The sequence below is a fragment of the Lemur catta genome, chromosome 12, assembly GCF_020740605.2.
Source record: "Lemur catta isolate mLemCat1 chromosome 12, mLemCat1.pri, whole genome shotgun sequence".
NCBI lineage: Eukaryota > Metazoa > Chordata > Mammalia > Primates > Lemuridae > Lemur > Lemur catta.
The window spans coordinates 1,114,775-1,125,556 of NC_059139.1; positions in this window are offsets into that span (position 1 = coordinate 1,114,775).

The following is a 10,782-nucleotide window of genomic DNA, read 5'->3' on the forward strand; positions in this document are numbered from 1 at the left end:
CCGGCAATGAGGCCGGGGCCAGGGAGGAGTGCAAGGGGATTGCGGCTGGGGGCGCAGGGGACAGGAATCGCGATGGAACAGCGCTCGGCAGCGACTTTTGTCACCCATTCTCGGCCCTGGCCTGGGCGACAGTGAGCGCTCCGCCTGGGGAGGAGAAGCCAGGGCCACGGCCCGCGGCCTGCGCCCTGAGCCTCTGGGCTCTGGCTTGCACTGCTCAGCCCACCCAGACCTGCGGCCCGCAGCGTTTCCTTCCCTGAGACCTGGCGGCAGCTCGAGGGGCTCTAGGCTCCTGACATGTGGCCAGGCCATTCATCTTCCGAAGACGCGCTCAGGCTCAGTCGGGCAGGGGCAGTCTCCGCTAGTCAGTGGGGGCCAGGGGGAGGGGCTTCAGGGGCTCCCTTTCACCCTCACTTTTCCAGTCTGTGTGCATAAACAGATGCTCCTAGTCCCTACCAGCCCCGGCTGGTTCTCTACTGCGACCCTTTCTCCTTGACCCACAAAACTGGCTCAGGGACCCCACGTTCCCAGGTCGCTGTGGACTGATCCTCTGCACACTTATCCTCCACTTGCTGCCTGCCCCAGGCCCAGGCCCAGGCCCAGAGCTTCCTGGCCCAGCTGCCCTGTCTGCAGGAGCTCGAAGCTGCCCTGGAGCCTCCTCACTTTGCCGGGCCTCACCCAGACCCTGATGTCCAGTCCCGGACACAGGGTCAGTCCAGCCTGTTTCTGGCAGGCACACACCCTGGACAGCCCACTGAAAACCTGCAGCCTGGCCCAGGCCGCCTGCCCACACCGGGGGTACTGTTTGGGCCATCGTTGTCCCATAGATAATGCTGGGATAATTGTCCAAGTGCTTTTCCCTGCAAGGCCAAACCTTGAGCTAAGATGCCCAGTTTCCCCTCCAGAAGTGGACAGAACGGAAGTGTCAGCATCTCGGGTATCACCAGCTAAGTGGCTTGTATAAGCATGAGGTGCTGAGCCTCTGTCCTCTGAGACCCCCGTTCTAAGTCGAAGTCAGGAGGTGCCCCGGGACAGCACAGCAGCCTGGCTTCCTGGAGCTCCCAGAACCAGGCCCTGAGCATGGGGAGAGGACAGAGGGGAGCAGAAGACCGTGAGCCCCAACACGAAGAGCAGGGGGACCACCTATTCTGCCTGGGGTCGATGTTGGCCTTGGAACCATGGAAGGCCTCCGGCAAACAGGCCAGGCCCTGACCTTTCTGCCACCGGCCTAGCCCTGGCCTCATGGAGTAACCGCGGGGTTCGCCCTCTTCCCCCTACCAAGAGCTGGCCGGGAGCCCTTTCCGGCTGGAGAAGTTGACCCCACCTGAGGCCGAAGGCGGGAGCAGGGAGCAGCGGCTCGGCGGCTTGGGGCTAGAGCCCTTGGGGGCGCCTGGGCCCGCCCACTGCTCAGGGACAACCGAGTGGGGTGCGGGGCTGGGCGGCCTTCTGGATGTCCGGGACCCCGCACGGGCGAACCCAGAGGTTGGCAGGTCGCTCCTTCACAGTCCGTTCCCGCCCCTCCGCGAAGCCAGTGGGACGAGCTGCAGGGGCAAGCGCTGAATCCCTTGTTCCCAAACGCCCTCTCCCTCCGCTCTCCCGCTGCGCCCGAGCCGCCGCTCGCTGGGCGCCGCCGCGCAGGGAGGAGCGCAGCCGCGGGGTGGGGGGCGTCTGGGGCTCAGGCCCTGCCACCCCGCGCCCATCTCGCACCCCGCCTCCCCCAACTTCCAGCAAACGCGGCGGCCTCCGGAGACCCCGCCGGCGGGGAGCAAACTTTGTCGCCTCCAGAGCAGAAGCGATTCTCGCAAAGTTTGTGCGGCCGAGCCCGCTCCCTACCTGAGCTGGGGAAGCTCCCGCCCGCGCCGCTTGGGTGCCAGGGCCGCGGGGAGCAGAGCGCAGCCCGGGACACACCGGGGAGTCGCCGCCGCCGCCGCCGCCCGCGCCCCTCGGCGGCCGCGCGGAGCCTCCGCCTCCTCGGAAGGGGGGTGGGGTCTCGGAGCCCCGGGGCGGGGGCGGGCGCGGGACCTCACCTACCTGCGGTTGGCGCTGGGTCACTCCCGACCGCCCGCGAGGGCTCCGCGCGGCCGCTCGGCGCGCGCGCTCCAGCGGGGACAGGCGACAACTAATGGAGACATTTCCAGGCGGAGCACCTGGCGAGCGGAGCGCGCTGGCGTCCCCAGGCGCCGCGGTCGTCAGCCGAGCCCGCACCGGCGTGACGTGGGCGAGCGAGCGCGCCGCTCCCACCCGGCCGCCCATTAACGCTTTCTCCCGCCGGCGCCACGCACTTGCCAACTCTCCCCTCCTGCGGCCCGCGCGGGGCGCCCGGCAGCACCAGCCGGGTGAGGGGCGCCCCAGGGTGTGGGCAGCGACGCTGGGGGCCCGCTTGGGCGGGGACGCTGGCTCCAGAGGACACCCAGCCACAACAGGACAGCAGGAAGGCGCTGGGCCCTGATTTGGCCAAACGCCTCGCCCTCTGCTCGGCTCCGGGAGGCCTCGGGCTCCAGGCCCTAGGGGCCCCCTCCGTGTCCTGGGGTCCCACCCGGGGGGCCTGGGCCTGAGGAGCCGCGCCGGAAATAGCCGGCTTGTCGCTGGCGGAGTTCTCCAGGCCCTCAGATCCCTGCTGTGGGGGATGCCGCATCTCCGCACGCCCTCATCACAGGCCTCCAGCTACCCCGGAGTTGGCTGCGCTGGGCCCTCCCTGTCTCCCTGCCCCGCCCTGCCCCCCCCCCAAGTGGCCCAGGTGTCCACACTGGTCCCCTCCCACCTGGGCTCTCCAGCCACAGGTGCTGGGCAGGGCCAAGAGCTTTGGGGTGGGTACCAGGACCTGGGCAAGTGGGGGTGAGTGGGACCCGGTGACAGGACCTGCTTGGGGGCCAGGGAGTCTGTAACCTGGGTGGCTGCCCTGCTAGGGGCTTGCTCACGCCTGTCCAGAATCGGGTGGGCTGGAGCTCTGGCCTGCGGACAGACACTGGGCACAGGGCCTTCTGCTTCTGCAGCCTGGGGCCGGGAGCCCCTGTCTGGGTCTTCCTCCCCCTCTGTGGGTCAGCGGGAGCCCCTTCCCTGGAACCCTGAAGGCTGGGCACGTGTCTGTCCACCCACAGGGTGCCGCTCCTGCTCCGCAGAGGTCGCAGCAGGCACAGAAGGCACCTGCCCGGGTCTCCAGAGCAGGGAAGGCTGGAGGATTGCACAGCCCCAGGCTCAGGCATACAGGAAAGGCCTAGAGCCTGAGGCTGGGACCACAGTCAGGTCTCCTGGTTCCTGCCCTGTCCCTGCTAACGGCAATGTGCAGGGGTCAGTGTCTCCCCTACCCAGACGGTGCCCGTTGGCCAGACCTGTGAGGTGTTTGGGAGTCTCCACAGATACTTGCTTTCTTTGCTCCCTTATTCCCCGCCCTCTCCCATCACCTCAACTTCGAAGAACCATGAGCCTGTTTCTCTTCGCCATCTGTGGCTGTGCAATGACATTTGAGATTTGTTGACTTGCATAATGTCGGAAAAAGTTATTTGTAGGTTTTTTCCCCCTTTTTCTCTTCTTCGGAGCTTTCTGCAGCTGCTGGAGAGGTGAGGAGCACCTGCATGCTTCCCAGATGCACCCTCGGTCCGTCACTGTTGGCAGCGCCTCCACCAAGCAGGGCGTCCACCGGGAAGGAAGAGATCCAGCGCTGCCCGGCCCGGGGGCTGCATCCTGAGCTCTGGGTGTGCCCCCGGGAGGACGGCTGTGGTCTTGGGGGCTGGTCTGGAACATGGTGGCAGAGCTGAGCCTGCAGGCATGAGCACAACCATGCACGCAGTGTAGCCCACGGCCACCTCGCTGGGTGAAGGAAAGGGGGCTCTGGCTCTAGGGCTCCCCTCCTGCTTGCTCCAAAGCCTGGGAGGCAGCTGGGGTGGCAGGGGAGTGCCCTCTATGTAGGGACAGATGGACGCATCCTCCTGGGAAGGTGGGGAGGGCGAGGACAGCATGCCGGGGCCCAGGGAGTGGAGGCTTGTTTAGTTTCTCTTCTCCTCCGGCCCCTTCATGCCACGCTGGGTGCTCTTTGCAGGCACTTTGGGGCCACAGGGACAGGCAGGGCAGAACCTCCCTGTGAGCTTATGTGGGACTTAGATACTTTTGAAAGCTGAATGCAGGCAAGACACATCTGCGTGTATAACCTTGACTTACTTGAACTCATTCCCTGTGTACTGAGGCCTCTTTAAGAACAACAGCCTAGAAGCACCAAGGCCCCAGATAAGGAGCTCAGGGCGGCTGGCCTGCCAGAAAGGGCCTCACGCCCGAATTTGCACAGCCCAGACGGCACCAGGTGTCCTCTGTAGCAACTCCGCCCCACGCAGGTCCAACACGGTTCCATCCCTTCCCTGGGAGGAAGGCCTGCTGTGTCTTCCCCTCCCCTGAGTGCGAAGTCCCCAGAGCCATTCATCTGGGCCAACCCCACCCTGACTTCCTGACTCAAGTGACCACCAGCAAGAGCAGCTTCCCGCCACCTGGCTTCAGAGCAGGGGTCCCTCCAGGAAGTGGGTCTGGGGCCCTGGCCACCTCTGTAGGAGGGCATCCTCCCTCTGGGGCTGGCCGGTGGGCAGGCCCTGGCAGGGCACAGTGAGGCCACAAGGCCAGTGGCTGTCCTGGATGGAAGTGCCCCCACGGATCCCCTCCCTGCTGGCAGAGCCCCCAGAGTGCAATCTGAAATCCAAGTCTCCATGCCCCAGGGCTTGGCCGTGCCGCTGTGTCCTCCTCCTCCCCTGGACCCTGCTATAACATGTACCGGCATCTCGGGTTGAGTGACTGAGCTGAGGCCCAGCCTGAGGCTACCCCCCCCCCATTCTCCTTCATCCTCCCCCCGGGACCCAGAGGAAAGGAAGTGCCTAGGAAGGAGCTGGCCTGCAGGGAGGACTCCAGGCAGTGGTGCCCCAGAGATGCCGCTATCCTCACAAGGGTGGCTCTGGTGGGGCAGAAGAGCAGTGTGTAGGGCGCAGTTCCCTGTGGGGTGGAGTGGGGAGCATTGTCTTTTGTCTTCTCGCACTCCCCCAACCTCGGGGCTTCGCTGGGGCTGCAGGGGTGCCCCCTACGCCTCCGCCAGTGCAATGCCAAACATGCATTACTCAGCACAGGAAGCCTGAGGGTTTCTTCTGCAAAGCAGAGTGGCATTACGACAGCCACGTGTGGCTCAGGGTCAGTGGCGCGTGTGGCCGCTACAGAGAGGGACCTTGAGGGGCTGGCGGGAGGAGGCGTGGGTCTCGGTGGCCTCCTCTCCTGCTGCTGTCCTGCTCTCACGAGGTCTGAGCAAGGCCCAGGGAGCAAAAGTCGGAAAGTTTTTCTTTCACACAACACTGTGTCGATAACACCAAAATGCATCCACAAATTTTAAGGTTTATTTTATGAAAAGTGAAAGGCTATTAATTCAAACAACGTCTGCAATCTGTATGTTCAAATTTGAAATGTTTACCTGGCACAGCCTCAAATCCTGAAAGCCCGGCTGGAAAAGACATCCCGAGATTATTTTAAATTGTAGAGAAATGCAATAGCACATGTGATTGCCCAGGAACTTGAATGTCATTTTCAATTCTTTGGCGTAGTATTTAAAAAAAACTTCAGGAGGTAGAGAAGAAATGCAAAAATGTATCCTAAATGCGTGAGCTAGTATTTGTGGACAGGACCTCAAAAATAGTAAACAATACATGGGGGAGGGGCCCTAAGACAAGGAGCATCACTGGGCTCCCGCCTGGAGTTTGCACAAAGGAAGAACACGCTCCCTTCAGTGGCAGTGAGACCCGCACCCTGCTCGCCGGGCCCCCGTTTGCGTGCCTTGTTCTCTAGCAACTGCACGCAAAACATACGTGCGTGACCAGGAGGCTGAGTGCTCTGTGACTGTCCTCGTCCTCGTCATGGCATTTTGGTCTCTTCCCCAATGCTCCAAGCCAGGCTTGGGGTGGGGGCCTGGGTGAAGTCTGGATGCCCCGGGAGGCCACATGCCGGGAGCACTGGGCATCAGTGCCCTGTGGTTCCTGCTGAGGACCTGCCCGCGTTGTCCTGGGGCCGTCCTGTGAGCGCTGGCGAGGTCCCTGCAAGGAGTAATTCAGGAAAGTGCCGGCAACCCAGGGACAGTCCTAAAAACCCACGTGTTCTTCGTGGTCTTGCAGACGACTAGGAGCAGCACAAACGCTACGGTAAGGAAAGCTCAGTGCAGCTGGCATTGGCCGTGTGTGGCAGTGACCAGCGTAACTTGCCAGCTTTTAATTACAGTGGCAGCAAATCACCCAGGAATGTCCTCCAGCAGGTAGCTGGTTTTTATATAAAAAATTTCAGAGTATTTTTTGAAATTCAATTAATTGAAGGCCCCAGATAAAAGGAACACACTCTTAATGGCTATCAAATAACCCGAGGGAGGAGACGGAGCCGCAGAGCCCGGCTTCAAAGTGTGGCAGAAAGACTCACTGTCTTACTCTGCAAGTATTCAGACCCACGGATCAGTTAAAATTACTTATACGTTCGTCAACCTTTTCAATTACTGTTTGAAAGTGACAGGAAGAAACGCTCTTATCGTCTGCGATACAAAAGCTCTTGCAGAGAACCTGAGTTGTGCTGCAGGCTCTAGCGCGGCGTCAGGACGGACCAGCTTGGGCTGCGCAGGGCACCTGCCTTTCCTGCCAGGGGGCTGCGTGCGTGTCCCGGGGCTGTTGTGACAAAGCCCCCCAGCCGGGGCCACTCAGCAACACTTTGCTACCTCACAGCTCTGGGCCTGGGGTCCTACCCCAGGTGTGGCAGGGCTGTGGGGAGAACTCTCCAGCCGCTGGGCTCCCGTACGCGCACCACCTCGATCTCTGCTTTCCCACGCGGCGCTCTCCGCGCGTGCCTGTGTTGATTCCTTCTCATAAGGACCCCAGTCTGCTGGGCAGGAGCCCACCTACTCCAGTGCGAACTCATCTTCACTGGCCACATCTGCACCGCCTCTGTTTCCAAATAAGGCCCCGTTTCGATGTGCTGGGGGGTGGGGGCTTCAACACATGAATTTTGGGGAGGGCGCAATTCAACCAATAACAGAAGAGAACCTGAAATGCCACCTCTTGGGCTCAATTTATTTCTTTGGGTTGAACTCCCTTCACCCCTCACTTCCGAGGGCTGCAGGTCACCTGGGAGCCCGGACAGCTCAGCGGGGGGTGAGGCCACTCTGTCCTCGTTACCATCGGACATGCTGCACAGCCAGTCACGCCTCTGCTGTTCTTCCCTCGCCTGTGCTGGAACGAATGCCCCATGAGGTCGGATTTTTAAACAAATTCCTCTGGTGCACCACTTAGTGGACGCCCGGGGACTGCTGAATGAGTGAAGCCTGTCTGTGGAATTCTCCAGAAATGGAGAACAGGAGAGAGAAACAGCTGTCACAGCCGCTGTCTCAAGGAAGAGACACACAGGAGACCCTGGGACGGGGGAGCCTGAAACCCGCTCAGCAGGGCTTATGGGGCACTCACGGCCTCAGGGACAGTCAGGGAAGCCCCAGGCAGCTCATGCACCGTCAGGGAGAGGTGGACAGCACAGGGCAGCACACGGCAGGACACGGCAGCACACGGCAGCACAGGGCAGGACACGGTAGGACACAGCAGCACACAGCAGCACACGGCAGCACAGGGCAGGACATGGCAGGACAGGGCAGCACACAGCAGCACACGGCAGCACAGGGCAGCACACGGCAGCACACGGCAGCACACAGCAGCACACAGCAGCACAGGGCAGGACACGGCAGGACACGGCAGCACACGGCAGCACACGGCAGCACAGGGCAGCACACGGCAGGACACGGCAGGACAGGGCAGCACACGGCAGGACAGGGCAGCACAGGGCAGCACACGGCAGGACATGGCAGCACACGGAAGGACACGGCAGCACACGGCAGCACACGGCAGCACAGGGCAGCACAGGGCAGCACACGGCAGGACACGGCAGCACAGGGCAGCACAGGGCCGCACACGGCAGGACACAGCAGCACACGGCAGCACACGGCAGCACACGGCAGGACAGGGCAGCACACGGCAGGACACGGCAGCATACGGCAGCACACGGCAGGACATGGCAGCACACGGAAGGACACGGCAGCACACGGCAGCACACGGCAGCACAGGGCAGCACAGGGCAGCACACGGCAGGACACGGCAGCACAGGGCAGCACAGGGCCGCACACGGCAGGACACAGCAGCACACGGCAGCACACGGCAGCACACGGCAGGACAGGGCAGCACACGGCAGGACACGGCAGCATACGGCAGCACACGGCAGCACAGGGCAGGACACGGCAGCACAGGGCAGCACAGGGCAGCACACGGCAGGACACGGCAGCACAGGGCAGCACAGGGCCGCACACGGCAGGGCACAGCAGCACACGGCAGCACACGGCAGGACACGGCAGGACAGGGCAGCACACGGCAGGACACGGCAGCATACGGCAGCACACGGCAGCACAGGGCAGCACAGGGCAGGACACGGCAGCACAGGGCAGGACATGGCAGCACACGGCAGGACACAGCAGCACAGGGCAGCACAGGGCAGCACAGGGCAGGACACGGCAGCACACGGCAGGACACGGCAGCACACCCCAGTGAAGGAACCAGTCGACTGAGAAACTAACAGACCGAGCAAGCAGGTGCCGCCGTGTGTTGGTTTCCATGGCTGCACAAGGAGTGACTGCCACCACGTCAGCTGGGGGCCTATGTGCCATCGCGGGTCCCAGTGGTCTCTGTCCGGTCTGTCCCCTGGATTCCACCTCCCAGGCCCTGCTGCCGGCATTCCCGCTGGCGTTACTTTCTGGAGAACCGTGTGGGCCCCTCTGGGGTTCTCCCTTAGACAAGAGACACCGCAGATCTTTGGAGTCGTCCCTTCTCTGTCTCGGTCTCCCGCTGAGATGATTGGGAAGCCACAGACCCTGCGTGTGACCGGATACTCCGAGCTGTGCTCTCTCTGGGTTTTGGCAAAGACATGCAGCGCACTTTGACTCTTTTGCTAGAGCAAGCTTTAAAGTGATCTCTGAACTTCAGTGTCTTTTGCCATCTGGGGACACTGAAAATATTCAGTCACCAGACCTGGCTCTTTTTTATTTGAGGGCTCTTCCGTGGCAGAACCCTCTCCTCTGGCACTTCTCTGGGAGCTGCAGCAGGAAACCAGGGGGCGCCTTGCACAGTTGGCTTGGGAATCTCCCGTGACGCTGCTTCCTGAGCCATTGCAGGGACGGCGTTGCCGGAGTCCTGCCCTCCCTCTGGGTTCCGCCGACCGCTCCCGGTGCCCTGCAAGCCTCACGGTGGCACTCGCAGGTCCACGCTGCTGCTCACATTCGGCTCCGGGAGGTTTTGGTTTTCCCCGCGGGGGGCCTCCACCCCTACCTGCCCCTGCCTGTGGCCACGTTCCACAGCCGCTCGCAGGTTCCGGCATTTGTCACGCGACACAATCCCACTTGCAGATGGCGCCGTAGCGTCTGTGGCTGAGGAACATACTGCAACAGACTTAGCTTAGAAGAGCACACGTTAGCGCCCTCTAACTGCTGTGGGTCCGGGGTGCGGCCTGCCTCTGCTCGGCCCCCTCGGGCTGCCAGGCTGTGGTCGCAGTGACGGCCGGCGGTGTTCCCGCCTGGAGCTCGACTGGGGAGGGGCTCGCTCTGCCGCCACTGCGTGGCTGCCGGCAGGTTCAGTTCCTTGCGGTTGCGGCACTGACGGCTTCAGACTTTCGCTGGTTTGGGGGGTGCGGATGCCCTCAGCTCCCGGGGGCCAGCTCTCACATGACCGTGTCACATGTGGTGTCTCGCCAGCATGGCTGCCTGGTCCTCCTGCCAGGGGCCTCTGCAGTTTCGGGCAACACACGCACACAGAGGTACTCACGGGTAGCCATTAGCTCTGCCGTATTCTGTTGGTCACAAGCAATTCCTGGGGAGGGGACCCCACAGAGGTGAAGGCCCAGAGGCAGGACACGGCCCCCGGGAGTCTGTCTGCTTCCTGGACAGGTGGGGACGCAGAAGAGCGTGTCGGGCACGAAGTGCCCAGGGGAAAGAGAGGCGGCAGAGCAGCTCCTGGGCAGCGTCCCACGCGGGCACGGCCGGCCCCTTCCTGGTCGTGTTTTCTCTGCCCGGTTCTTGCCCCAGCTGGCGCCATCTGGGGTGTGCCCAGGGAACGGTGGGGACTTGGCGACGGGCGGTGGTGGGCGTCCTAGGTGCTTGTTTCTGTCACGCGGTGCGAGGCGGGGTCAGTGCTCTTCTCTTATAACTGCGGCCACTTTCGCTGTTTCCCTAGAGCACGTTTTTACCGCACAGATTTGATGCTCACTGTTATTGTCCTCACATGTAATTCCTTAATAACGAGCGCCTGCCATGACAAGGGGACTTGCCTGACCTGCTCAGGTGTGTTTGTTGGTGCTGTCGCCTGTTGGCACCACGCCAGGGTCCACACGGCTCGCTGGCTTGGTCGCAGCTGTGGGGAGATTCAGCACAGAGCGGGCACAGGTGACCCACCGAGGGGGTCGTGAACTCAGAGCAGAAGGTGGTCTCAGAAGGCGGGGCCAGTCATCGCCCACCCGCACTCACGCTCCGTTTCCCTCCAACCTGGGTGTTTTAGTCAAGACGTGGCTGCCCCGGCCGTACCCAAGACCACGCACTGTGGCACACTGGGGCTGGGGCACGGCCTGCTGTGGGGACCCCGTGGGGGGGCACTCCTGCCTCTGCCGGGGCCGCAGCTCAGCCGCCAGGCACCGCCAGCGCTTCCTGCCTCCCTCGGGGAGGTCCGCACAGGCCCAGGGGGTGTCAGGCGTCCCGATTCCTTGGAATGT